A 6000-nucleotide genomic window follows, 5' to 3' on the forward strand; every position below is an offset into this window, starting at 1 on the left:
GATGTAGAAGGGTTAATGATTAGAAGAGTGGAATCAGGAAAGACCTTAAGCCCAGATCTATGACAGTGGTAATTGAGCTGATTGATTACGACATCTCGTTTCAGACGACTATTGATTTAATCTAGTCTGCAGTCCCATTGGCCCCAGAGGTGCTCCCGAGTGAGGCTCAGCACTTGAACCTGCGTACTCTTCCCTACTCACCATGTGGATATAAATTTCCAGAATCTGCAGCCATTTATAATTTTCACTCATCTTCATGCTTTTATTCAAATGTTTCTAATTTTGGCAGGCTAGTGTTTTTAACCATTGAGGGGGCAGACACAGGGAAAATGAGACAGCACAGATTGAAGAGGTGTTTCTTTTTTGTAAAAAAAAAAAAAAAAAAAAAAGGCAAGACGGAGAGCTGGGGCTATGTAGCTAGTATTTGCATCTGTTGTTTCTGATTCGCAGAGCTAGCAAAGGCTGCTTTTGGAGGCAGTCCACAAAGCTGGGCTATCAGTAGGCAGTTTGCTGTACACGCACGTTCAATTATTAAAATAGTAGACTTTTTTTTCTGTCTGATAGCCATAGCGAGGTCATGACATTAATTTATCCAGGGTATTGTGGGTAACTATACAGAAAAAAAGCATAAAGGGCACAGATGCTGGAGCAGCAAAAAATGGATGGGTCTGAGCAAAAGGAGATTAAGAGGCGATGACCAATCTAATGTACGTATAGCAGTAAGAAGCCGGCATCCGTCACAGACTATTGATGGCAATAAGTATTTTAAGCCATGCTGTGCATGTGTTAATTTTTTTTATACCTCAGTAACTGCTAAGCTGAATGCTGTAATCCTGTATTTTTTCAGTTTCCCAAATCTGATTTCAGTCTTGCTTTTGTTGTCTCATGCTTGGCGCTCTCCTCTCGCTCTCTGTCTCTGCCTGTGGGTGTGTGTCTGTCTCCGTCTTTGCCTTTTCCTGAGATCACAAACTTAACTGTTTCCTAATTGTCTACTTTCTTCCGTCCTTTATCGGAGACATTAATTACTGCTACAACAACTGGTCATAAGCCTATACGAACCGGGGACTCGGGGTGGGCACCCTGGCACCGTGGCTTACTTTCTTCCCTCCGGACTCATGCGACGTTTTCCGAGGACCTCGCCCGCGAGCGGGTGCCCTTGGTGTGGGCTGCCAAATGGCCGCCTTGGCGGGGCTGCGGCGTGGCGCTGCGTCCTGGGGCCTGTCTGCCCGGCTGGGGCAAGCGTCCCCACCGTGGCCGGCAGCCTGGGGAATTGGCTGGAGAGCAGCGCCGTATCACCTGCCCCCCTTTGGCAAATAATTTTTCTACTGAGAATCGCGGCAGCGCTGTGGTGTTGTCTGGGAAAATAATGCACAAATTCTGCTCGCGTAAAACGGGAAATGCGGAAAGATTGTCAGCGCCGTAAGTCATTAAAGTACCTTGTCTTAAGAACAAAGGAACGAGGTAAAAATGCACACAGTAAGTGTGCTCTGTAGGTTTTCATAGCCTGTCATACAACCTGTGCCTGTTTCAGTTAGCAGCCTCTGTGCTTTGTTTTGCATTGTATGATTTATATATACCTCTCGAGTTCGTGTGTGTGTATGTATTTGATCTACATGTGTATGCACAGACTGCTCTACCACCACAGAGTAAATAACATACATGTACATACACCAGTGTAGCTCAAATGTGCATTTTCAGTATTTCGTACCGTAGTGCGTGTGCATTGCCATTGTTCTCTCACAGTGCTCCCTCGGACTCAAACAGCTTTTTTTTTTCTTTTTTTTTCTCCTCCCAATTAAAAAGTCTAAAAAAAAAAAAAAAACCTTAGTCCAGTTAAATACCTACTGAAGTCCAGGAACTTATGATTTCAGCACAGTGAATGGTGATTCAGCCCCTGGCAGTGTTTTGGCTATGAGACAATTCCTACTTATAAAGAGCACAATGAGGGTGGGGGGAAGATAGCATTAATTTTGAGGAAGATTAATATTAGTCTTTTTAATGATCATGATTTTCAGAAGAAAAGAACCCTTATAGCTATTGAGAGCTGTTGTGTCCTTCCCACCAGTATTTATGCAAGCAAAGGAAAAAATGAAGAAGGCGTAGAATAAACTCCTAAGTCTGTTCAAGAATTACTGGCATTATTTCTCTCTACATCACGTGTGAGCCTGGGTTGCCTGCTATTCCTGAGGCAGAGGATCGAGGATGAAAGTCTGTGTGTCAGAGCCTGTTTTCACAACTGCATTTGGAGATCTGTCTTATTGATTAGGAAAAAAAGGGGGTGGGAATAGGAGTGTGAGGTGAGGGGAGGACCGACTGACTACTGGCTTATTGCAGCTCAAGACATTTTCTTCCGGAAAGATGTCAAACAACTGAGACACAGCAACAGAGGAAGTAGAAAGGTGGAAAAATAAGAAGAGGGACCCTTTGGAAGAAATGAAGGCATTCCTTATGAGAGCCTTGAGGCTTTTTTTTTTTTCTTCTAACATCTGACCCACAAGGGCTAGAGTGACAGCGTCATGCAAATGCTGCAGTCCAGCAGGTCTGAGAGGGTGGATGCTAGAGAGTGAGTTAATGTTAATGATGAGTGCAGTGAAAATACCAGCCGATACCACCCCCTCCACACACAACCGCTCTGAGTCAGCATCCGCTGCTTTGCCTTGCCTTTTTGTGCGTGCGCGCGTGTGTGTGTGCATGTGCGCGCGCATGTGTATGTGTGTGTGTGCGTGTGTTGGTGACCGTGTGTGTGCATGGGAGGTAAAGCCAGTCAGTCAGTGAGAAGCAAAGGTACGTTTGAGAGCAACTAAAATCTGACTGATTTCCATCTTCAGAGCATCAGATGTATTCCCTAAAGAGGATGGGTCTATGCGATGGGGGTGGTATAATTATGTTAATGTCATATTTATAGAGGGGAGAGATTTTTCATTCTAATTATTGATTTGAAAGCTGTGGTCAAAATTGTTTGTTAAATCATGATCAGCTTGAAAGAAAGAAATGGAATGAAATCTAGGGACTGCTATACATATATATATATTCTCATATATATATTTTGTTTCGTTTAACTATTTTGTGTCTGAGGCATAAGTGATTGAATGGTGCACAGTGACAAAGGAACGGCTCTTATGTAATGTTGCATTCTATCATCTACTGAAATATTTTAAATAAGTCAAAATGTTCTGAAATTTGAAGTAGCCTTCTGGAGGGGAGGGTGAAGGGCAGGGGTGGGGGTGGGGGGCACTGGCAAATCTTTTCTTCAGCAGTGCTCTCTGTGCAGCTTTCTTGTAAATGGATGATTCACCTGTTCGACCAGCAGAGATTCTAATTCTTCCCCCCCCCTTCTTCTCTTTTTTCCTTTTTAAAGCTGAACGGCTTCCCGAAGAGCACTGAGTTTTCTATACCAGATTCTGCTCCAGTGGCTAGGACCTTTATGGCTGCTGTTTCTTTTGCTCTGGGCTCTGATGGAGGAAAAAATAATAATAATAACACCGTGGATCCCGTCCCTAAAGTAGAAATTTTCTTTTTCCTTCTGCAAACAAGGCTAAAGATCGGAGGAGAATGAATGCGAAAGTAATTCGGGATCGTGGTCATGCCATTAAAAGTGTTCGGCTTCAGAACGAAATTATTTGGGAAATCCTATCATTTCTTCTTACTGTATCGACAGTATTTGAAAGTTGTGTGTGCTTTGAGTAATTTGGTACAAGTGACAACAATCTCTGCATGTCAGTGTTTTCTACAGTTTATGGAGCGAAAGCTCGTTTTGACATTGGAAAGGAAGAAGCTTTTGCTAGCAGTCTGTAGAAGGATTAAATGTTGAACGTGGGGAAGAGCAAAAAGTGAATACATGCCCAGAGGTTATCCTTGCATTGAGAAGGGGTTTAAAGTACTGTGTAACCCAGGGCCCACCTGAACAGGGGGACTGAAAGTATAATGGGGAAATATATCAATTAGAAACTCCTTAACATGCATTTAATCCTTCTTTACGGCATTAAGGGAAATAAAATAAAATTGCTACTGTATGAATCTGCTGGAAGAAGCACATTTTAACCCATTTTTAGATGCTTCCTTCCGAGGCATTATAATATGGCTACTTGTGTGTCAAGGCAGTGAAGATTTTTGCTGTGTTTTGATTTTGCTTTTCAAAAGTTATGGACTGTACTCTAAGAAAAGTCTGTTCAGTCAGCTGATACATTGTCTTGAATGTATGTATGTGTCTTGCCTGCTTATTTGATCTTTTCTGCCCCCTACGTGAAACTGTGGTGTGTTTATTTGGGTGGGAGGAGGGGTTGTTGACTGGGGGGGTTGTTTCTTGTTTTGGTTTGTTTTTGTTTGGTTTGGTTTGGTTGTGTTTTCTTTTTTCTTTTCTTTCCTTTTTTTTTTTTTTTTCCTACAATAGCAGTGAAAGTTTTGCTGACAGCGATTATGACTACTAAACAATTCAGATTATTGGAAGACGAATTCTACTGGATCATATCAGACTTTTCCTAGTCCCTGAGACCCTAACTTGTGAGGTTTTTTAGCAACAATCACAAGTCAGGCTCTTGGGACCTAGGCGGAGGGGAACCAGCAGCTTTGGACTATGATTGTTTCTCTGCAGAATTTAGAGAACCAAAGAAGCCTTCCCTGTCTGGAAGGGAAAAATGAAAACATACCTTTGTTAATATACTGGAAAATATACAAAATGTGAAGCATCAGACCTGTTCCTAAAAAAAAAAAAAAAGAACCTGTTATACATTGTGCAACTTTAGCGTGTTACATATTTATGCTGAGAAAACTGGACTAGATCCCATGTAATATTAGTATTAAAATTTAAACTGAATGCCAGTTTGTACCTCCAAAAACAAAAACAAAAAACCAAACAAGCAAAACCCACCAGATACTGAAATATACAAAAGGCTTTCAACCATAATATTATTATTATAGACAATACTGGTAGATAATTACCACAAAGTATATTTTCAGCTGTATTGTTACAGCATTTAATTAACTTTTAAAACATAGAACACACTGATGCTTGAGGCCTAGAAACATTCATTCTATTGTTGTCTGAGAAATGATTTCAGTCTACAGGAGAACTATTGCTAAGCTTTTCCTGTAATATGGGACAAAGATCGTTTTATAGTTAGTTGCCATTATTTTTCTTTGTCTGAGTGAGAACACAATATCAAACTTAAAATATTGTCTCAATTTACATTTTAATCTGATAGAGAACATTGGTGTAAAAATCATACTACAGCATTAAGATGATTTTGCAAACAGAATCACATTCTGTGTACCTGTTAAATTTAAACAGAGCTGGCAGTACTCTGAGAACCATACTCAACTTCTAACCTCTTCAACATTTTGCATTTTTTTCCCCACTGGCAAAAACTGTGAGTTTTAGGTACTTACACTGACTTTGCATACGAAGATTTACAAGGGCATTAGTTATTCTGCGCTGTTCATTAGTCTTGAACTTCTGATTTACAATGCATAATTTGATTTGTATTTCTTAATATTTTATACATGGGTTAGTTCTGATTCATTTTTCTCTGTTTCCTGTGTCTAAACCAAGATGCTGCAGGACCTTGTTGATACATCAGACTTCCCTGAGACAAAGGCTTCACACGGATCAGGCATCTAAACTATTTGTTCATTTTAGAAGCGGTATTTTGGCTGCAGTGTTTTTTTCCCACTTGTGTGGGAGGAATTATGTTTTATTGTAAGCATCAATACTATTGTTAAAATAAAATGTTCTTATCTGCTACTATAATACTTTTTCTTGTTGTCTTGTTTTCTTAAGAGACAGAAACTGTGCTGTACACGGTTTCCAAGTTGCTCAAGATATAATTTGTGTTTAAATAGTCATAAAAATATTGTCTTGCCAATTATAATGATGATACAGCTCCTGTAAATATGCAATTCTTTTCTTCATAACCATCAATTCCACATACTCAGAACAGTGAAAAGAGCTACTTGCAAATGTTCAGACATAGAGGTAATTTAATTTTTTTTTAAACACAGATG

General features: G+C 40.2%; 1 protein-coding gene across 1 annotated transcript in view; it reads left to right on the forward strand.

Annotated features, from left to right (window-relative positions):
* The window catches only part of USP25 (ubiquitin specific peptidase 25), a 461260-nt gene extending 456472 nt beyond the window's left edge, over nucleotides 1-4788 (forward strand). The window contains exon 41 of the mRNA XM_080562087.1: nucleotides 3359-4788. The gene's annotated coding sequence lies outside the window, so the exon portion shown is untranslated. The remainder of the gene's footprint in view (nucleotides 1-3358) is intronic.
* The last annotated feature ends 1212 nt before the right edge of the window (nucleotides 4789-6000 follow it).

The sequence above is a fragment of the Anser brachyrhynchus genome (assembly GCF_964034855.1).
Source record: "Anser brachyrhynchus genome assembly, chromosome: 1".
Taxonomy (NCBI): domain Eukaryota; kingdom Metazoa; phylum Chordata; class Aves; order Anseriformes; family Anatidae; genus Anser; species Anser brachyrhynchus.